The following is a 23,899-nucleotide window of genomic DNA, read 5'->3' as shown; positions in this document are numbered from 1 at the left end:
TTGGTGTAAAATTTGCACCACAAACTGAAGGACTCCCAGTACATCATTATTATTTCACCTTTCCAGATAATATCTAAGTAATTATTATTCTGGAGTATAAACTTCACATATGATGTTTGCTATTCCCCTTCTTACAATGCCAAAATGAAATGATAAGTTAGAATATTAGAATAAAGTGATGTGTTACAGTGTATTCATCCACAGACTGGGTGGCCCATAACAGTCTGGTTCAAATGCAAATACAGATGTCCCTGGTATGGGTAGGAGATTGGTTCCAGGACCTCTCCCAGAATTCCAAAATCCTCAGATGCTCAAGTCCCTTATATATATATATATAAAAAAATGGCATAGTGTTAGCATATAACCTACACATATCTTCTTTTGTACTTTGTTTTTTGAGTTAGGTTTTCTTTGTGGGAGAGAGGGAAAGTATTGGCGATTAAATTCAGGGGCACTTGACCACTTAGCCACATCCTGAGCCCTATTTTGTATTTTATTTGGAGACAGGGTCTCACTGAGTTGCTTAGCACCTCACCTTTGTTGAGACTGCTTTGAACTCGCGATCCTCTTCCCTCAGCCTCCTGAGCTGCTGGGATTACAGGCATGTACCACCATGCCTTGCTACATGTACTTTGTGTTTTTAGGATGCTTTTTGTGTAATTTAAATCTTCCTAGATTACTTATAATAGCTAATACAATATAAATGCTATGTGTTGTATATGGTAAGTGCAAAAGCTTTGTTCCTCTGACTATATTTGGTCTGTGGTTGGGCTGTGGATGCAGAAGCCCTTCATGTATGGAAGACAGAATAAACAACCATATACATGAAGGGCATCTAAAAAGTACAAAGAGTACTCTCCTCTAAAAGGGGTATATTTGTCATATAACTGTTACTTTTCATTAACTATTTATAAAGCACAAACAAACAAATCTCTGAAACTGACTTAAGGGAATCTGTGAGTCAGTCCATCAGGCTTTGAGAACCTCACTTGTGTGGTGAGATCAAATGGTGGAGTTGGGCATGGTTCTGTCAGGAATGACGCTTTTTTATCTTGTGTTTGCTCTAAAAGTTGAATGCATGCATCTGAATTATTTTAAGAAACTCAACAAGCAAAATGTGGGACAATTTACAGATGGGTTAATTTCATTAGGAGGTTCAAAATCCTTGCTCCTTATAAAGCACCTTTTCAGCAACTAGACTATAAGCACCTAGATACTGCGCTTCCAAATTCTAAATATTCCTTTAGGGTTTAAAAAAGACAAAGGATGAGAAATCACCTAGCTCAGGATGGCTATGATGGATTATTAAACAAACAGACAAAAACAAATGTGTATCATTTATCACTCCCCCACCCTCATATGAATGTGTATCACAAGGGAGGCTGGACTTCAGGAAAGGTAGTTGGGCTTTTAGTAAGAGTAACAGAAATGGTACCAGCATGCCCAGGTCAGTCCCTGAAGCTAGCTAGACCAAGAGTGAGCAACCCAAGTCTCAGGATCCTCAAGAGAATTTCCCCTGAGCACTTAACATATCCAAGAGCCAGAGCTCTTCCTTACTCTGCTAAATGGGGGCCTTGACGTCCCACTTGGCTGCTACCAGTCCTTGTCCTCCCGCTAGATCTTATTACCCCAGCCTTCCACTCCTGGCTGGCTTTTGTTCCAAACCAGTTAGATAAATAGAACCCTTCACCACCAACCTTCCACACCATTTTGTTGTGTTGTTTCAATGGCTGGTTTTCCCACCAGGCCAACTTCTCTATGATGAACACTGCTGAAATGCTGCTAGGCTCTGTGACTGAATCATCTAGAAGATCTGGAGCCACCTATCTGGCTCAAATTCTTACTCTTTTATTTATGAGCTGTGTAATCTGGGGGAAGTCTGCTTGCCCTCTTTGTGCCTGATGCCTCATGTGGAAAGAATGAATATGATACTGTTATTTGTGGAGTTTTGATTAGAATAATATCCACTATTGTCATGTATGTAAGAAATAAAAAAAAATCTAATGATATATATATAAAAAGACATCATGTAAAAGATACTGAAAGATATTATATGAAAGTTATATATATATATTTCCTGCAGAGCATCATTATTATAACTCAATCACTATTGATATTATTATTAAATATCATGAATGATCATTGTAATTAATATTAATATTCATTAGAAGTTTCCTTTTTCAGTTCACAGCTGTCTTTATGGATTTCAGTTTTATCCTCCCAATTAGGTGGACCTGCCTGGTGCAGGACTACTTCACTGTTATATACATTTAAAAACATTTTGTGCCTGGGAGGAGGCCAATGCCTCAGGCACTTTATCTAAATAATCACTAGATGGCAGCATTACACCAACCACAGAGTGAGGAGCCAGATCCCTACCAAGAACCTTGGAATGGTTCAAATGAGTAAGCCAAGTCAACCTGAAGGCTGCTTTTCTGGACTGTAATGATAATAAAAGCATCTGAATCCTAAGTGAAAATTTTTACATCTTAAATAGTCTGTTCATAGAGGCTCAGGGGAAAAAAACCTATGGAATTGAAAGGTTAAGAAGGGAGAGGGAGAAAAAGAATAGTATGGCAGGCCAAAGTTGTATAGAGAAAGAGAACAACCTGAAACTGTTTGGAGTCACTGTCTTCATCAATAGATTCTAATTCACTTATGTCATTGCTGAGTTCCTATCTCTTCCATCTTATAATGATAGAAAATTTTTGTGAGAGCTCAGGGGTGAAACTGAGTCACAGACCAAAGTATCTTAGAACTGGAGTGGACATTGCAGATGAGATAAATGCAAATGCCTTTAGGAGGTAGGCAGGTAGCCTAAGTATGTGAAGCAGCTCGGTTCAGGACCAGGAGTGGTGTGGTGTGGGTTGTGTGGACTACTCTGGTTGTTCCCCAAGGGCATTTAAAAAATTAATTTAAAAATGTTTTCTAGACTAACAAAATCTCTCCATTGGCCACAGTCTCCTGGTAAGAAGTCAAGATGGTATCGTGTACCATATAATGAAGGAATCCCTTCTAGAACATTCCTAATAGATGTCACCTAGCAGTGGTCACAATTCTTGTTATGGGGAATTGTTCCTATGTGATTAGAACCTTAGAGCATAGTATACTTTTCAGAAAATGCTGAAATCCATAGAATTTTCCATTTATTGATCACAGTAAATCTCAGTGAAGTAACAAACACAGAACACGACTAACCCCCTTTTCTGAAGACAGTTCTCTTGTATTTTCCAGGTCTTTCTCGTTAGTATAGTCCCCCCAGTTCCTTTAGATCAGTCCTCATAGGACAGGGTTTCCTACTGTTTGTCCCTTGTACTTTCCAATAAGCTCTTACTTAATAATGCTTGCTGTAAAGCCTGGCTTCCAGATCTTGTTTCCAAAGCCAGTTGAGAACTGGTCTGGCCAGCATGATCGGCAGGAAGATTGTTCTCATCCCTGCCTCTGGGTATTTTGGTTCCATACACAGCCTAAGGTTGTGTGAGTTTAGTTAGAAATGGTGCCCCCAGGGTTGGGTTACGCCAACATGGGCCTCTACTTTGAAACTAAGGAATACATATTCTGAAAACTAAATGAAGGATTTAGCTTGTATCCTTGTGGAATTGCTCATTTGAGATCATGGAGCCTTCCTGTCAAGGATGATTTTGATCATCAATTAAATAATTTATTTTCATTTCATGTTCTCTAAGAATGGAGAATATTATATCTGCCTTTCACCTTAGTTTTGGTCTTAGTTCATGAATTTTTTGTATATTGTACATGTTGTAATTTCTGTTTTCATCTTGTTTTGTTGGCATACTTTGTGGTATTTATTTTGCTCATTCGTTTTGCTTTTCACCTTTCTGTGATTCTTTATTTTAAATGTGAATAGAATTTTTGAATGACGTTTAAATCTGTTTCTTTGTTTAGATGTATTTATTCCATGTATTTATTCTGAAATCTACTTGCATTATCTATCTATAGCTTTGAAAAATGTTCTTGCTGTGGATCAAGGCACTGTTAATTACTGACGGCAACAGACTTTAGAGGCAGAGCCTGGGTGGCTCTTGAGGAAATCTTCATTCTTAACAAATGAGCCTTGGTCCCACGTGTCCTATGCAGTCCTAAGATAGTCCACAGTGTCAGCAAAGGCACCTGCCCTCATGGAGCTTATGTCTTGACTGTGATCCAGGAGAATTAGTTGTTATGGAAGACAAGTTGATTCTTCCTTCTATGCCAGAAGTCTTGGTAGAGGACTTCCCCCACAAGCTTTCTATATAACATTCTGATAACTTCCATTAGCAGTATCCTGCTGATACTTTTGGTTCAAGTTCCTTAGCCCAGGAATCCTACCCCTCCTTTTTTTTCCCCTTTCCTTTTCTCTCTCTTCCCCCTTCCCTTTTCTCTTACTGATTGCTTCAGGTTTAGCTGTTTTTCCTTTGTTCTTTTGTTAGAATAAATTTTCTTCATCATTAAGTGTGGGGGGGGGTGTGGAAAGCTGCTTCTCTAAAATTAACTTTTCTTGGCTTAATACCATTACTTGTTATTCATTATGATAGAAGCAATACATAGTGGTGAAGAAATGGAAAAAGCAAAAAGATTCATATATAATCTAATCATTTAGGAAAATATTTCTGCATGTTGAAAGAATGTGAATTGTCTTTGAGCACATGCATGTATGTGTCTGAGTTGTAAAATAATAATCATAATATGCACACTTTATATCCTGCTTTTGTCACATCATATATTAATTTTTTCTTATAAAAATACCATAAAAGATAAAATTTTGTGGCAACTTTTAATTTCTTTATGATTTGCCTTCAATACCTGGGACTTGGGGTACATGCCACCACCAGCACTTAATCTCTTCAGAAACTACTGAAATTTCAGGATTTTTACTTCTTGAATTAGTGATTTTTTAAACTCAATCTTTTAAATTTATTTTCTATGTCATCAATTAAATAATTTATTTTTATTTCATATTCTCTAAGAATGGAGAATATTATGTCTGCCTTTCATTTTAGTTTTGGTCTTAATTCATAAATTTTTGTATGTAATACATGCTATAATTTCTGTTTTCTTGTTTCATTGGCATACTTTTTGGTGTTTATCTTTCTCATTCATTCTACTCTTTACTTTTCTTTGATTCTTTACTTTAAATGTGGATAGAATTTTTGAATGACCTTTAAATCTATTTCTTTGTTTAGATATATTTATTCTAGCTCCATTTTCATGTGATATACATTCAATCTTATTGCTTGTAATTGTATATTGTCTACTTTTATAATTGTGATTGATTTAGTAAAAAATGTGGCACACTGGATAAAAATCCTTCCTCTTTTTCTGGAAATAGGTATCACTAATAGTCCATGACAGATTTTTCTGCTATACTGGAATTCAGCCTCAGCATCTTTGTCAGATCAAAATTACTAGTGGCTAAAACTAATCAATGAGAATCAGAACTCATGTTTTTAACCATCCTTCTACTTACTGGTGTATCAATAAAAACTGACCTAATTTCATGCATAAGTAGATCTGATTTTGAGTTGGATCATAGTTATCACAGAGACTAGAAAGAGAATAAAAGGAGATAAGGTAAATTGCATAGCTTACTCTGACACTCAAAATTTGATAGTTTTATCAATATAATTAGTTTTCAATTCATATTCTTTTGCCAAACATTCTTTGTTTCTTTGTCCCCCCACCCATAGTAATTAAAGGCTTATAGAATGTTTTTGTATTTAACAATATTAACAACAAAATTTTATCCATTTCAAATTATAATTGTCAATGTTGAGAACTAACAGTATTTATTGACTTCCTAATGAATCTATATAACAGTTTCTCTTCTATTATAACTTTCTATGACATGATCTAGAATTTTAGATCCAGTAATTGTTATTTTTTTTAAATATTCATGATAATTTATCTTATTCACAATTATGTTTATAATTTTTCAGACTCTGCCTTGCCTGTCCACTCAAACAGGACTCCCTTATTTGGTAGGCTGCTATATATCTTGGACACTTCTTTTTCAGGAAGAATCCATGGATGCTCTATTTCCTTGGTCCTTGCTTATCTGAAATGCTGCTTTATATGAACACCTGAAAGCATATAGACTTTTGTTTTTGGTTTTTTTTTTTTTCCATACAGGGGATTGAACTCAGGGACACTTGACCACTGAGCCACATCCCCAGCCCTATTTTGTATTTTATTTAGAGACAGGGTCTCACTGAGTTGCTTAGTGCCTTGCTTTTGCCCAGACTAGCTTTGAACTCGTGATCCTCCTTCCTCTATCTCTGGAGTCACTGGGATTACAGGGGTTGTCCACTGCTCCCATCACATCCACTGGAATTTAAAGTGTAAAGTTTACTATTCAAGAATTCTAAACTGGTCTGGTTGGTGCACAGCTGTAATCCCAGTGACTCGGGAGGCCAAGGCAGGAGGATTGTGAGTTCAAACCCAGCCTCAGCAACTAATGAGGCCCTAAGCAACTCAGTGAGACTTTGTCTCTAATAAAAATATAAAAAAAGGGCTGGGGATATAGCTCACTGGTTAAGCAACATTGGGTTCAATTCCTGCTACCAAAAAAAAAAAAAAAAAAAAAAAAAAAAAGTATGTACCTGTACTATCTACTGGCATCAGACATGAGGACATTTGCTGAGATATCAATTTGAAAAACAAAAACAAAAATGAAAAAAACCAAACCCCTACATTGGTCCAATTAACTGACTATTGTATTTTTAAATATATAACTCATCTGGCCCCTCTAGCAGTGTGAATATCTTTCTCTCTAAAAACTGTCAGATTAATACCTTACCTTGAAAATTGTTGAAAAGAACACTCTGGGGTAATATATTCAGAGAATGTGACCCAATGATATCTGTCCCCGATCTCCCTTCCCCTACTATGCTTCTGTCAGAGGAATGAAAAGAGGCCAGGGTTCCTGGAGCTTTGTGGCATAGAGTAATCAGGGAATAATTGGTGACACAGGATCTTGGAATGAAAAAAGCTAGGATTTTAATACAGTTAGATATTTCTGAAATAGAACATTTCTATGACTCTATAAAGATTGTATTGTTTAACCACACTTATCTTCTTTGTCTACAAGGATACTTATTTATTAGACATTCCTGAGATAAAAAGAAGGGGGAAGATACAATTTTGAGTACTAAATCTTCATTCGTTATCCTGTAAGAATGTAAAGTAATGGCACATTTTAATTTAGATCTATATGAAAATAGAATAATAGAAATTTCTAGGACTAAATGAACAGTCTCTCCACTTGAGATAATAAGTAGATTTCAAATTTTGACTTCTCTTGAGTGTTTAATTTCTGTACTGATTCAACTAGCATAGTTCTAGTGATAACTAGTCCAATTTTTCCCCCCCTCTCTTGTGAATCTGAATGGGAACAAACATTTATCCTTGCTTCAGTTAACCAGTTGATTGGCAGGTGATTACATCTAATGCTCAGACAGAAAGAAGAAGTAGTCCTTTTCTATGGCAGCCTAGTTGATCAAAACTGATAACCCAAGTTGGAGAAGAAAATAAATATTGACCAACTTAGAACCAAAGTTTCCATCAAAAGTTAAGCTGATGATTTCATCTCCAGCTGTACTCTAGAGGCCTCGGAGGACATGGACTCATGGCTCTGTGAGAGACAGAGGCTTTTCAGGGAGGCCAATGTGTGTGCATTATTCTACATTCACCCTTCCTGGCCTCCACTACCCTCTGTTCCCATCATTGTCTGCCCTGCCTGTGCTCCAGGCTTTGACTTGTGTTTAGTCAATGGGATGTGCCAGGAGAAGACAGAGAAGGATGCACAGGAGAAAGGGAAAGGATCACATATCCATCGCCTCCTTTTCTAGGGACAGTTTAAAAGTGGCTGCATCTTTAGGATAAAAGACCCCTTTGAGTCTTTCTTTTAAAGCTCCAACTTTTATTGGTTCCAGGACCAGGATCACTCTGTTTCCCCAGACCTAAAAGTGACAATGGCTTTCTGTTCTTGCTAGCTTTGGGTGTTTCTTTGGTGGTTCCATGAATCCAGCCCGCTTTGGTAAATGGTCCCTTTTCAAAACTCTCTTCAGTTAAACCCTTTTGAATATGTTTTTTTTTTCTCTGCCTGAGTGATACAACTACCACAATTAGCCAGACAATTTAACCCAGTATTCATGTAACATTGTATCTTTTTGCTTTAATTTGAATTCATTTCCTCTGTAACAAAAAGGAAATTTGAGTTTTTAGGGATCTCAAACCATCCAAGTTTAGAACAAAAATGGAGAGAAGATTGGGACATTATCCTTCGTATCTGTCAAATTTAATCCTTTCATCTCTGGCTTGTTCACTAGCATTTTGATGATTCTCTAAAGAATGTCTTCCATATTACCTTTTTTTTGGCACCAGCAATATTATTTTTATTGCTTCCATATCATTTTAAACTCAGATAGACATTATTTTTTTATATTCTCAGTCATTCCTATAGCAGCCTTTTCGAATCAGCTGCTCTGATTGAACATTGATTGTCTAGGCACTGATTAGAGAATTGTAAGACACAGCCCATCCTTTGAGGGGCTTGTCTAAGTGACAAGCTACAGATTAAGGTTAAAATATAGAGTAAAGAAAAATACTAAGAATGTACTTTATTGGGGCTGAGGCTGTGGCTCAGTGGTAGAGCACTTGCCTAGCACGTGCGAGGTGGTGGGTTTGATCCTCAGCACTACATAAAAATAAAAACAAATAAAAATAAAGGTATTGTGTCCAACTACAATTAAAAAATACTTTTTAAAAGAATGCATTTTATTTAATATCATAGCAATGAAAAACACAATTCCCAGTATATTGTTTTTAGAGACACACAATTTACAAGGAATACCTCCTAAACTTCAAAGTAAAATAAATTAATCATAAAGCTGGATAACTATCCACCCTCTAGGAGAGAGATTGCTATACTTTGCTATATTGGTTCTTTCCACAAACATATGTCTACTGAAGGCTTACTGTGTGTTAGGCAATGTGCTAGATTAGAAGATGCAATGGAGTGTAAGACTGTGCTTCTGTTCTCTAGAAGTTCCATCTAATGTTTCAAATCTAGAATCTGAGGATATTCAGCAGCCCTTGCAGACAGTAAGACTGCCTGAAATAAGAGTCCTTGGGCACATTTAGAATTAAGCCCCTTTGTCCCTGCAGCACTGACTCTTCCTTTAGGGCACAATTGCACTGACATATGAAGAACGAATTCAAGTGCCAAAAACTGTTCAGAAGAGATGTTCTCAATAATAACCACAGAAAAAGTCTAATCAAGCTGTTGTATCCTTTGTGATAGTCATGGGAGCAGAGGGAAGCACCATATAGACAGGACAGTCCTGGGCTTATAAACAGTAAAATGCAAACAGAAATACAATGGAGAAACACTGCTATCAGATGAGTGATGACAGTAGAGGTCACTTTAGGTCATCAAGGGCCAAATGATAAGAGGAGGTTAAACACCCACACCTGAGGCAAGATGATGGTTACCAAGTGGCTTATTCCAAACTGATTTTTCAAAGGAAGTTACATCTTTTGGCCTCATTTTCAGAAAAGCGGTTTTAATATTGTTAGTTACATAAAGTATATTTCATTGTGTTAAGTGATGTTACGATTCTTTTTTCTTGGACTTCTCTTGTAAAAGAAAACCAGAAGATGCCTGTACTGTAACAGATTTTGAAACCAAATTCTTTTTTATTTCTTGGTAGAGTATGTTTTTGCCAAGTTTACAACCCACTTGAACTTCTGTCTGTTCTTTGATTTTAGAATCAATAGGGGTATCTTTGAGCACTGGAAAAAAATAATAGATTTAGCCATAGATTCTTTAAGTCTCAAAAAGTTTACTGAAAATTTTTATCATATCCAACTATCTGTAAATAAAGACCCTTCTTAGTAGCATTGAGTGTAGTTGAATCTGAAATATATTTCTTTAATTTTAGATGAGATCACTTTCCTTTGATAAAGCATTTATAAAATCATGTTATAAAAAAATTTTAAAGACATTCTAAGAAAAGCTCACTCTAATTTTTAATGGTGAAGAAGATAAGTTGCTTCATTTACCTACTTGATCAGCTGTTCCTTAACATGCATGCTTTTGAGAATCTGTTTTATATCCAGTCACCGAGGTAAATTCTGGCAGTTGAAAAGAAATTGGGTATTATCCTTGCCTTCAGAATGCTATGGTAGAGTGCAATGCATTGCTTCCAACCTAGCTTTACAAATAAGGTTTAAACAAAGACTAAGTTAGTAACAGGTTAATCATAGGGATCTACGCTATAACCAGAAGGGGAGTTTCTGAAATCTGCTTTTAGCCTTTCTTGGCCCAAACCCTTTTCTAACATCAGCTCTACCTATGAGAAGGGCCTCTGAAGGCATTCTTATCTGGGGATTAGGCTATGAATCAGCAAAGAAACATTCTCAAAGGTTTGTGGAACTTGAGCAAGTGTCTGGAGTAGGCAACACCTAGATGCCTATTCTTCCATAGACCGAAGGGTCTTCCCAAGAGTAACTGATCTTGCCCCCTCCAGATTTTCCCACTAATGGCCCTAATTATTTGGAACAGGGTACTGAATGTGTTGTGGAGTGAGGGAAGCAAATTGGGTAGTGGCTGGAGAAGATTAAGTAGAAAAGCTGATCTCAAGTTTGGAGGAACATCACACTTTTGATCTGGGTGACAGAGTCACATGGTGAGTTCTGAGAAGGCACAAGGTTTCCTGAGGTCTATTTTCTCTCCTTTCCTCAGGATCCCAGGGAGGCCACATCTACTTGAAATGTCCTTGAGCATTAGCAATTTCTCTACTGACTGCAAATATGCCTACTTCTGAAATTCTTTCCCTGTCATGTTCAAACAGAAGAGGGGTTGAATTTTCTTTCTCTGCTATGATTTGTAGGGTGAGAAGTGAATCTAAGCAACCTTTTCTTAAGACACCAAGTATTTTCATCTAAAATTCCAATATTTCTTCAAATTATTTATCTTCATTCTCTCAACCAAACTTACTGAATTTTAGATTGTGTCCCTCAGGTGGTGTGGATATGGGAGGGTACACAAATCTAAACCAGAAAATGGCAGGAGAGTGTGGTGATATGAATCAAGGACACTGAATTATTCAAATGGTAAGGAACTCATCCAAAAGCTCCCTGTAAATGGAGGAAACCAATTAGAATGTATTTCTCTGGAAATAACTTGATCTGAACTCTTTTAACTACATTCAGGATGTCTTTTTCACAAAACGATATGATTTTGATTTTATGCTAATAGGCATTTCAGTTTAATTAAACTACTGCGGAAATTTGGTTACTATTTCAATGAGCCTTTTGCCTAGCTTGAAAATGCTTAATACTGGAGGTATGGTATCTTTGATAACCTAAAATGCAAGGCCTAATTTTATTATAGGTTATCTATAAAATACTTGTTATTGAGAAACTCATTTATATCAATCATCCTGTCTGCAAAGGTCTATCACTTTTTAAATTGTTGCTGTTATTTCCATTCTAATTACAGCAGTGCTTCAAATCTACTGAGGCTATAGCACTAATCATAGAATCTTCCCTTTTTTTCCTCTGAAAGATGCCAAATGCTTTAAAAATGCCAAATGCTTTCAACAAGTTGATAGACAAACTATACTGGGAGGAGCTCACTTAACACTGATGTGCAACCACCTCTGGGGGAGCCCCTCCAGCTGTTTACCACCTCACAGTGCTGCCTCAGAGCAGTTTGCTAAAGAGGAAAGAAGAATGTCACTTGGAATGTAAGCAACAGGGGGTTTGAGGAAGAGAGAATGTAATTATCTTGATTGGAATATGACCAGGACACCCATCCCATACCCACAAACCACAAGATTAAAAGCATTCCTTTTATAAATAGAATGTTTGGGTTTGGAAAGGCAAAAAGCAGGAAGAAGGATGCAGGGGGTGGGGAGGTGGTGTCTGATAACTGTTTGAAAGATAAGCCACTCTTTTTAAGCTGCCAACATGTGAATTTTAGAAACCTTTTTGGTCTTATGTGGTTTTTGTTTTTCTCTCTTTGCTTAAGCATAATCTTCATGCTGCTTTCTGCTTTGGGCACAGAGGAAATCAGAAACAGGGCCATTGAAAACTGCTCATCAAGCGATCTGGAGAATTGACTGTGTGATTTAAGGTACTAACTGTTTTCGAAGCTGAAACAAATAGGCCCTGAGGAATCAAAAAGATGACAGAACAATTGGATCTTTGTCAGCGGGTGGAAGGATGTGCTGACATGGATTTCCTTCTTCTCTTCATGATCCCATTTCCCATTCCCCTACTGCTCTTCCTAGGAGCACTTCTTAATAAATCAAACATCAACCCATAGTCTATCTCTGGGAAACCTAATCTATGACAAGTGGTAGAGATGATTTGTAACTGAACTCTAAGATCTACATGTTTAAAATCTACTGATGGCAATAGGCACCAATACTAGTATTAGATCCTAAAGGTATAAACATAAATATAATAAATAAAAAGGTATATTAATAATTATTTACATTTTAAAATGCAAGGTAAGCCACTATGGAGAACCACAATCAATTCAAGATGTTACCAATATAGTGATTACAAATCATAATTCTTGAAAATTGCAAGATTCCCAACAACTTCTATGTTTGTATGTATAGTAGGAATCTTGCCATATATTGTTAAAGCATTGTATAGAAAGCAGGCCTCTTAATAGAAAACCAAATTTGAATTCTTAATAAACTCCAATACACTGCTTGTATTAATGCTTAATTAGTCACTTAGTGCTATTAGTAATTGTTTTGGTCATATCTAAAAATGGAAGTCTACAAATTTACACATACCTTGCTAATAAGAAGCAAAGAAAGAATTTTCATTTTTGAATGATTTAATGTCTCATTTTCCTTAAGAGAGTACTAAGGGCTATATGTTGATAATCACTGATCATGCCTTCACATTTTTGTTGATAAAAATATCACAATATTGCAAATTACTTTCAAGATGAGTCCCTACTACAGTAGTTCCCCTTATCCAGATTTTGGGGGGGGGGTACCGAGGATGAAACTCAGGAGCACTTGGCTGCTGAACCACATCCCCAGCCCTATTTTGTATTTTATTTAGAGACGGGGTCTCACAGAGTTGCTTAGTACCTCACTTTTGCTGAGGCTGGCTTTGAACTCACAATCCTCCTGCCTCAGCATCCCGAGCCGTTGGGGTAACAGGCATATACCACCGCACCCAGCCCCCTATCCAGTTTTGTGTTTCACTTACCCACATTCAACTACAGTCTGTAAAATATAGTAGAATACAAATACAAGAAGGTTTTTTTGTTTTGTTTGTACCAGGGATTGAACACACGAGCATTTTAGCACTGAGTAACATCCCCAGCCTTTTTTAATATTTTATTTAGAAACAGGGTCTTGCTGAGTTGCATAGGGTTTTTTTTTTTTTTTTAAGAGAGAGAGAGAACTATTTATTATTTATTTTTTGGCAGACACAACATCTTCGTTTGTTATGTGGTGCTGAGGATCGAACCCGGGCCGCACGCATGCCAGGCGAGCGCGCTACCCCTTGAGCCACATCCCCAGCCCATGCATAGGGTCTTGCTAAGTTGTTGAGGTTGGCTTTGAACTTGTGATCCTCCTACCTCAGCCTCCAGAGCCACTGGATTAGACATGTGCACCACTTGCCAGGCACAAGTAGGTATTTTGAGGAGGTGTAGAACAGAGACGGGGAGGGGGGGCATAATTTTATTACAGCATATTTTTATAATTAATCTAGTTTACTGATGTTATTTTTTTCCAAGTGCAAAGAGTTTTATTTAAAAGATAGAACAGAGAGCAAATGAGACCTTTGGTCATAAGGACATTTTAAATGAAGGATGGTTGTGAACAAGAATATTTTTCCTTCTGGTGTTTCTTTCTACTGGATAGTTTACTAGTAGATATTTGCAAGTCTATTATTCAATAAAAATCAGGTAGACTATTGAGGAATTATAATAAACATAGACCTTGATTTAAATATAATTAAATATATTATAAAATAGATTCTGACTATAAGGGTAGAATGAACATACATATCTATAATTTTTTTCTTTGCAAGGTTTATGTGCATGCTCAGGAAAGATGTGAGATGACCTTGATTACTCACATCTGGCTGACCATGAGGTGCTGAACAAATAGGAGGTGAAAACTAAAGCTGAGTTTTAAATACTTAGAATATCATAGGCATGCCCCAACGCTATACAGAGCACCTTATCATAGGGTGCTAAATTTATTTGTTCAGGGCACTTAAGAAAATCTCTGTCATTAGCTTAATTAACTTAGTGCTTAACTAAGAAATTTTAGTAGAGACTTCAGTGGCTGCAATTCATCCCAAAGAATTACTTTAAAACAAACTAACTATAAAAACACAACTAAATCAACCCCCCAAATTCCTTGGGGGTGATATCTGAATTTGATAAATTTCATATTATATTATTCCAAATGCCAAGTTTATTACAACATATTACAAAACATGAAAAGAAACAGTAAGTATGGTCACTACATAGCAAAACAAAATGAAAGTCAATAAAACTTAAGAAAGTGCAGAAGTAGTCACAAGAACAATAAATTAGCCTATTTATATATATAATATATATAATGTATGTACATATAATATATATATAATCATATAAATATACACACATGTATGTATGTATATGTGTATGTATATATATTTTAAAGGAAAACAATTAAAGGAAACTATATCTAAATATTTAAAGGGATATGTGAGAACAATGTTTCATCAAGTTTGGAATATTGCCAAATAGATTTAAATTATTAAAAAAATAAGTAAAATTTTAGAGTTGCAATGAATGATAAATGAAATGAAAAATTCAGAGCAGGTTGTTGACATCAGAAGTGAGATTGCCAAAGAAAGCATCAGAAATCTTGAGAATAAGTCAACTTAGATTACCCAGCTGTTAAAAAAATAGAAAAAAAATTAAGAAAAAGTAAAGAGCCTTAGAGATTGGTACATAATAGGAGTTCAAGAAAGAGAAAAGAAAGGAGCATAAAGACTATCTCAATAAACAATGTTTGTAACTTTCCAAATTTGATTTAAAAAATAATGAGATCAATCAAAAAAATCCAGTGAACTTCAAGCAGTATAAATTCAGAGAAATACATACTTATATATATGGTAGTAAAACTCTCTAAAGACAAGAAATAATCTCGCAAGTAGCCAGAAAAAAAAATAACCCATCAATAAGGGAAGTAACATTAACAGCTGACTTCTCAGCGGAAACCGTGGGAATTGGAAGGCTGATTTAAAGGGATTTGAACTATTGAAAGAGAAAAATACCAAACAAGAATTCTCTATCCAGAAAAATTATCCTCTGAAAATAAAATATAATTTAAGAAATCCTAACTGAACAAAAACTGAAAGAATTCATTCATTCTTAGTAGGACTTCCTGTAAGAAAAACTAATGAAAATCCTTCAGTCTCAAATGAAAGAATACACAGTAACTCAGAGTCACAAGAAGAAATAAACTGCACACTTATGATAACTACATAAGATGAAATACAATAACAATATATTTTTGCTTATAATTTCTTTATTCTGTCATCTGATTTAAAAGAAAAAGTAATAAATATAAAATGGTATTAATGAAATCATAATGTATAAAATATAACTTATATGGCAATAATATTGTAAATGAAGGTAGAGAATGAAACTATATTGGAGCAAAGTATTTACATGCTGTTAAAATTTTTGGTATCTAAGCTAAGGCATTGACAATCCCATGATTAACCCTAAGAAACTAAATTTAAAAATGTAATCAAAAAACAACATAATTAAAATGACATATTAGAGAATATTTCTTTAACTCAAAAGAATGCAGTATGGGGGCTGGGGTTGTGGCTCAGTGGTAGAGTGCTTGCCTAGCATGCATGAGGCACTGGGTTCGATCCTCAACACCATATAAATTTAAAATAAAGATATTTGTCCACCTAAAACTAAAAAAAAATATTAAAAAAGAATGCAGTATGGAGGAACAAAAGAATAAAAATATATGACATAAAACAATAGCAAAATAGAAGATAATTGATACCTTACCAATAATGATATTAAATCAAAATAGAGTAAACACTCCAAATGAAAGAGATTGGCATCATGGATAAAAAATAAAAAAAATATGATTCAACTATACACTCTCTACAAAAGAAAAATTTTAGATTAGAAAAGACAAATGTTTGAAGTAAAATTTTAGAAAAAGCATAGTACCCAAAAAGAACTGGAGTGACTATCTTTTTCATACTACATTATATTATATTGACATTAAGACAAAAATTGTTAATAAAAACAAAGAAACATATCATCTTATAATGATAAGATAATCAATTTATCAAGAAGACATTACAATTACAACCAAAAAAATATACCAAAGACCAAGCTCCAAAATACATTAAAACAAACACAAACACACAAACAATCAAACAAAAACCCTGATGGATCTGAAAAGTAAAACATATAATTCAACAATAGTAATGAAGGACTTTAGTACTCTATTTTTAATAATGAGTAGAACAATCAGACTGAAGATCGACAACAAAATAGAAGAGTTGAATAATACCATAAGTCAAGTAAACCCAATAGATATTTGAGGAACACTCCTCCTAACAGAAGAAAACACATTCTTCTCAAATGTACTGCAACATTCTCTGGGATAAGCCATATGATAGGTCATGAAACATGCCTCAATATATATTTGAAGGATTAAAATATACAAAGCATATTTTCTGAGTGCAATATAATGAAATTTAGAAGTCAGTAACAAAAGGAACTGAGAAATTCACAAAGTTTTTTTGTTGTTGTTGTTGTTGTTTTAAAAAGCTCACTCCCGAGTAAAGAAGATACCACAGGGAAATTAGAATATACTTTATGATGAGTGCAAACCATTGCAACAAGTCATAATTTATGGGATGCAGCCAAAGCAATGTTTCAAGGGAAATTTTCAGCTCTGAAAGACTTATATTAAGAAAGAATTCAAGTCAGTCATCTAAACCTCCACCTTAAGAAACTACAAAACTATCAAACTAAATGTAAAACATGCAGGATGAAGGAAATAATATAGAGGAGAGATAAGTAAAATAGATGATTAAAAAACAATAGAAAGAATTTTTAAAGAAGTTTTTTCTTTGAAACGGTCAACAAAACTGACATATCTTTAGGTAGCTTGACCAAGAAAAAAGTAAGACTGAATTAACAAATCAAAAATGAAAGAAAACATAGTATTAGTAACTTTCCTGAAGGAACATGCATTACAAGAAAATGAAATGAATGACAAATTTGATGACTTAGATAAATTGCAGAAATTCCTAAAAAGGTAAGACCTATTGAGATTTAGTCTAGAAGAAATAAAAAATCTGAACAGGCCTATGACAAGTAAAGGTATTTAATTAATAATTTAAAAACATTCTACAAATGAAAGCCCATGTCTGTTTGCTTTGCTGGTGATTCTACCAAATGTTTAAAGAATTATTAATAATATAAGGTTCTTAATAAAACCTTAATAACTTAATACTTCAGAACTCTTCTAAAAATACCAGAGGAGAGAACATTTACTATGTTAGCTTTCTGTCACTATAAAAAAAAATACCTGGGTAATCAACTTATAAAGAAAAAAGCTTTATTTTGGCTAACAACTTTGGAAGTTCTAGTACATGATCAGCTAGTCTCATTGCTTTTGGACAAGGAAGAATATCATAATGGAAATGTGTGGTATAGCAAAACAGGTCAGCTCACAACCATGAAAAGAGAGAGAGAGAGAGAAAGAAAGAAAGAGAGAGAGAGAGAGAGAGAGAGAGAGAGAGAGAGAGAAGAGAAAGAAAAGAGGGGGCCAGGGTTGCATCATCCTCTTCAACGGCATGCCCCTAAGACCCGAAGATCTCCCCTAGGTCCCATGTCTTTTAAGTTCTACAATCCCCCAACAGCACCACACTTGTTACCAAACCTCTGCTATGTGGGCCTTTGGAGGACATTCCAGATTCAAACCATAGCATTTTCCAACTAATTCTACGTCTAGATTTGATATCAAGTATAGACAAAGACATCACATGAAAAGTCCTTGTGAACATACATGTAAAAGTCCCAAATAAAATACTAGCAAAATAAATTCAATAATACATGTAAAGGGTTATGCACTATGTTCATGTGAGATACATCCCAGAAATATGATATTTTAACTAAAAATCAGTCTATGCCATAAGCAACAAGTAAAATTAAAAATCAAATACCTATGGTCACCTAGATTGATGCAGAAAAAGCCTTGGACAAAATTTAACAATTTCTAATGATCCAAACCCTCAAAAATCTAGGAATAGAACTGACTATCCTCCACCTGGTAAAGGGCACATACAAAATTAACAGAGTGACATTGTACTTAATGGTAAAAGACTGAATGTTTTCCCCCTAAAATTAAGAAGCAGACGGGATATCCATTTTCCCTGCTTCTATTTACGGGACAATTATGTCAGAAAAAGAAATAAATAAAAAGACATTCAGAATGAAAAGGAAGAATTAAAACTATGTCTATTTACAGACAACATGGTCGTGTGTGTGTGCACACACACGTATGAATATATATATATATATATATATATATATATATATATATATATATATATTCCACTAAAAACTATTAGAACTAAAAATAAACTCACTGAGGTTGGAGAACATAAGATAAATATAGAAAAATTTTATTTCCACATAGTAGCAAAAAATAGTTCAAAACAAATCAAGAAAATAATTGCATTTACAACAACATTGAAAAGAATAAAGTACTTAGAATACATTTAACCAAAGAGCTGCAAGACTTCTGTATAGAAAATTATAAAACACAGTTGAAAGATATTTAAAAAAACAAACAAATAAATGTAACTATACTCCATATATAGGTAAGAAAACTAAGGTTAAGATAACAATAGTCTGTAAATTGATTTTAAGATTCAGTACAATTTCTGTCAAAATCTCAGCTACCTTTTTAGGTAGAGATGACAAGGTGACCCTAATTTCCATATGGAAATCTAAAGGACCCAGAGTAGCTAAAACAGTTTTGAGAGAGATGAACAAAGTTGGGGGACTTCTATTTACTTATCTGAAACTTACTTATAATGAAGACAGTGTAACTCTAGCATATGGAGAGACATATAGTTAATTGGAATAAAATTAAAAGAAGTAAATAGAAATAAATCTGTATATTTATAGTCAATTAGTTTCCAACAAAGTTACTAAGATAATTCATTGGGGAAAAATAGATGTATCAACAAATGATGTCAGAACAACCAAACAGCCACATGTAAAAGAATAAAGTTGAACTTCCTAGCTAACACAATGAACAAATATTAACTCAAATGAATATAGATAATTTTCAATACATAAAACTATGAAACACTTCGAAATAAACACAGTTGTAAATGTGATGAACTTGTACTATGCAATGCTTTCTGAGATATGAAACCAAGAACACTTGGGAGGCTGAGACAGAAGGATCACAAGTCTAGTTCAGTGGTAAAGCACCCCTTGGGTTCAATCCCTAGCATGAGAGAGGTGGGGGGATGATAGAGAAATAGAGATAGAGACTTCCTCAAAGTTTAAAACTGAGTTTTAAATGACACTGTCAAGAGGAAAAGACAATCCATAGAATAGGAGAAACTATTTGAAAATCATATATATGATAAAGGGCTTATATTTGTAATATGTAAGAAACACTTAGAACTCAAAAATAGAAAGATAAATCACCCAACTTAAAAATGGGAAAAAAATTTCAAATTATTTCTTCAAACAAGTTATATAAATAGTTGATAAATATATTAAAAGTTGTTCAACATGCAAATGAAAACCACAATAAAGTACTGCTAGAATGGTGAAAATTAAGAGGAGAGATAATAAATGTCAACAATAATTAGGAGAATTGGAACCTTCACTTTTCTGTGATATTGTAAAATGATTTAACTGCTTTGTTAAACAATTTAAGAAGTTCTGAAAATGTTAAACAGAGAGCCACCACATGACTTAGCAATTCCACTATTAGGTATACACCAAAGAGAAATAACAATGTGTGTCTACATAAAAATTTAAATGTGAATGTTTATAGCAACTTTATTCATAATAGTGAAAATGTAGAAATTACCTTAACATCTATCATCTGAGAGATGAATAAAATGAATTATATCCATACATGAGAACACTACTTGGCAACAAGACGGAATAAAATATAATACATACTATAACATGAATGAAACTCAACCTTATGATAAAAGAAACTATTCACAAAAGACACATAGTGTGTGATTCCATATCTATAAAATGTATCAAATAGACATTGAGATAGAAAATAAATTAGTTATTTATGTAACTAGGAAGAGAAGGCATCAGAAATGAAGAAATGACTAATAGATATGGGATTTATTTTGAGAATGATGGGAAACTAAAATTAGTGGTGATAGTTACATACTGTGAATATCCTTAAAAATCACTAAATGGCACATGCTAAAGGGTAAAATTTATGGCATATAAATGATATGTCAATAAAGATGTCATAAAAACAAATGACTATAAATATTCTTTGTTTATTTATTTTAAGAACTAGGAAGTAGATGGGAAAGTGTGTATGTATATGTGCGTGTGTGAGTGTGTGTGTGTGTGTGTGTGTGTGTGTGTGTATATATATATATATATATATATATATATATATATATATATATATATATATATTTCCTAGAGGAAACTAAACCATAAACAAAAATGAGAACCAGCCCGATATATAACTCAGAACTGCCAATAACAATGACTTCCATAACTGGAGGTAAAGGGAAGTATGGAGATAATAGGATTGGGTAAAGGCTATTGGTGAAGCCACTAAATCCTAGATCCCTCTCTTTACAAGGCCACCATATTGAGTGGTGCCCCAACTTCAACCCCCCCAAAAATGATATAAGTTCATTCACTGGACCTTGGAAAACAGAAAATACAGTGACCTTCATTTGATATTTCTGCTTACCATATTATAGATGTGCATATGTTGGATATTGAAAGCTAAAACATCTAAGCTCTTCTTGAGTAGGTTCCCAGATTGCCAACTTTTATATATATGAAAGATCACCAGATATCTAAAATAACTGCCAACATAGAAGATAAAGACCATAATAAGCAAATGGAAAGAAAAATTGATCAGGGGCTGGGGATGTGGCTCATGCGGTAACGCGCTTGCCTGGCATGCGCGGGACGCTGGGTTCGATCCTCAGCACCACATATAAATAAAATAAAGAAGTTGTGTCCACCGAAAACTAAAAAAAATATTAAAAAATTCTCTCTCTCTCTCTCTTTAAAAAAAAATTGACCAGTAAAAACTTGTGGTGAGAAGAAAAGTTTACAGGTACATACATGAACATGCATGCATATACATGAAATATCACTATATTCAAAGAGATAAGAAAAAACTTTGCAATGATTACACAAGAAAAGAATGCTGGGGGGCATTGGAAGAATATAGCCTTATGTCAGTTAAATACATAAAAACAAATGAATTTGTGTTAGCTGTCCATCACTGTAAAAAAAAAAATAAATACTGTATAATCAGCATAAAAGGAGGAAAGGTTTATTTTGGTTCACAATTCCAGAGGTTTTAGTCCATGGTTGCTTGGCCCTCTTGCTTTGAGCCTATGGCAGCACAGTATACATCATGGCAGGAACACATGGCAGAGGACGTCTATTTGCCTCATAGTGCAATCGCACTGAAAGCAGAGATGGGATTCAGGGCACACTGTTGATGACCTAATTTCCTTCCACTAGGCTCCGCCCCCTAAAGGTTCCATTATCTCCCAATGGTGCCATAAAGCTGATGGCCAAGCCTTCAACACACGGGCCTTAAAGGAACATGATAGATCCAAACCATAACAGATCCAAACCATAACATAAACATCTAAAGACATTAGATGATGAACTGAAAAACTCTTCCTGAAAGTAGAGTTAACTAATAAAGAAGTAGAAAATTCAAGAATTTGGTCATAAGTGCCAACATTCAAATAATTTAACTTTCAGAAGAAATAGAGGGAAAAATAGGATTAGAAATTTATTAGCAGTGATGTGAAACTGAAGGGCATTGATTTGTGATTTACCCTGAGCACCCAATCCAAGATGAAAATAGGCTCCTACACATCAATATGAACTTCTAGAGTACTAGAAACAGAAAGAAAATGTATAGGCTTCTAGACAGAGAGTAAAACAAAACAGGACTCTGGCTTCAGGCTTCTCAACAGTATAGCACTGGAAGTAAAAAGACCATGGAGCACAGACTTCAGAATTCTGAAGGAAATAATTTTTAACCCTGAATATGATGCTGAGCCCACATATTAATTGTGAGAGCAGGATAAAAACATTTTCAGATATCCACGTTCTCCAAAAATGTATATCTTTTGCACTCTTCTTAGGAAGCTAATAGAGAGAGCCCTTCATCAAAGTGAAGGTAACCATCAATACAGACAAGATCAAGAAACAGGAGATTAACAAGAATCCAATCCAAGGGCATCTCCAAGTTGGTGATGTTAAGATGTTCTAGAAAGGCACGGGTGCACCAGGCAACCATAGCACCATCGGGTTGGTGGGAAAGGCACTCAGAGGGCCCAGCTTTGTTCTCTAACACTGCACCTTGGAATCTAGTAAAATTGTTGGAATATATTCTATTTAAAAAACAATCAATAGAGATGTAGGAAGTGTTTAAAGAAGAGGAAGATAAGACATGAACTCTAAGAGAGAGAGAGAATCTAATCCAAGAAAAAGGTGAGGTGAAACAAGGGTGACAGTTTCAATCACCTTATCTAGAGAGAAAAATAATAGAAATTAATAGAGGGGAAGAAAAGAAGAGTAAATTCAACTTGTTAGATTTCCTACCTACCTGATGTAAATATTTACTTTGTGAAAAAAAAAATACTGAGGATATATTGGACAAGATGGAAGAGTTGCCAATATACAAAAGAAAATAGTGTCAGTGGTCAATCCTAACAATCATAAAAAATCAGTCAATCTGTGATCTGGGAAACCAGTCAAAATACTTCCTGGAAATGTCTTGGTTTACACCTTTTTTAAAAAATCATCTCTTTGTAAGCTTTTAAGTTCCACTTCAATTTCCCTGATGAAAACTTCAGTTGGCATAATATTTGATAGTATTATTTGAAAGTCATTGTCTGATGGATAATTTTTTTTTATTCTTCTAAGCTTTAAGTTCTTTTATCCATATAAAGTCAGAGTAACAGACATGCATGGCACTGGGCTACATTTTTTTTTTGCAGAGTTTTATCTAAGTGGTTTTATTTAAGCCTGAGGCTTGACCATCTTGAGTCCTCTTTCTCTCTCTCTCTCCCACTCTCTCGTCTGTCTCACTGCAGTATAAAGATGGTTAGTGAAGGGTTTGGCTTTGTTGGCTTTTATCACAGACAGATACAGCCCCTGAGAAGCCTTTGTTAATCCTGTTCACTCATTGAACAAATAATCTCTGAGCTTCCAGTAGGTGTCAGATCCCATAGAAAAAACTGTGGGATTATCAGACTATGCATGTCAGGATCTTTGTACTCCCATGAAATTATAATTTCTTCACTTTATAGTTAAATGTAAAGTATTTTTTTCAATAGTCATATTACTTAGAAGTAAGAATTTATATTATTAATTTGTCCCTTAATAAATTAGAAATTTGAGACTCCCTGTAGACCAACTCTACACATTTTTTAAAGGAAAGTCATTTAATGAAAACAGAATATCTACAAATCCATATCGTGTTACATTTTATAAAACAAATTTAAATCCTATTGGTTAGCGCAGCCATCTGTGACCAAGGTTAAACCTGTGAGAAGGCCACGCAGGTGGGCAAATTGCACATGATGGAGGAAA

At 34.7% G+C, this 23,899-nt stretch overlaps 1 protein-coding gene across 6 annotated transcripts in view; it reads right to left on the bottom strand.

Moving 5' to 3' along the window:
• The window catches only part of Itprid1 (ITPR interacting domain containing 1), a 155,224-nt gene that overhangs the window by 11,934 nt on the left and 119,391 nt on the right, over positions 1-23,899 (bottom strand). The gene's annotated exons all lie outside the window — the stretch shown is intronic.

The sequence above is a fragment of the Marmota monax genome, unplaced genomic scaffold, assembly GCF_021218885.2.
Source record: "Marmota monax isolate L192 unplaced genomic scaffold, Marmota_monax_Labrador192_F-V1.1 WCK01_AAM20220418_F8-fsc00133, whole genome shotgun sequence".
Taxonomy (NCBI): Eukaryota; Metazoa; Chordata; class Mammalia; order Rodentia; family Sciuridae; genus Marmota; species Marmota monax.
This window is presented reverse-complemented; position numbering and strand designations above follow the sequence as displayed.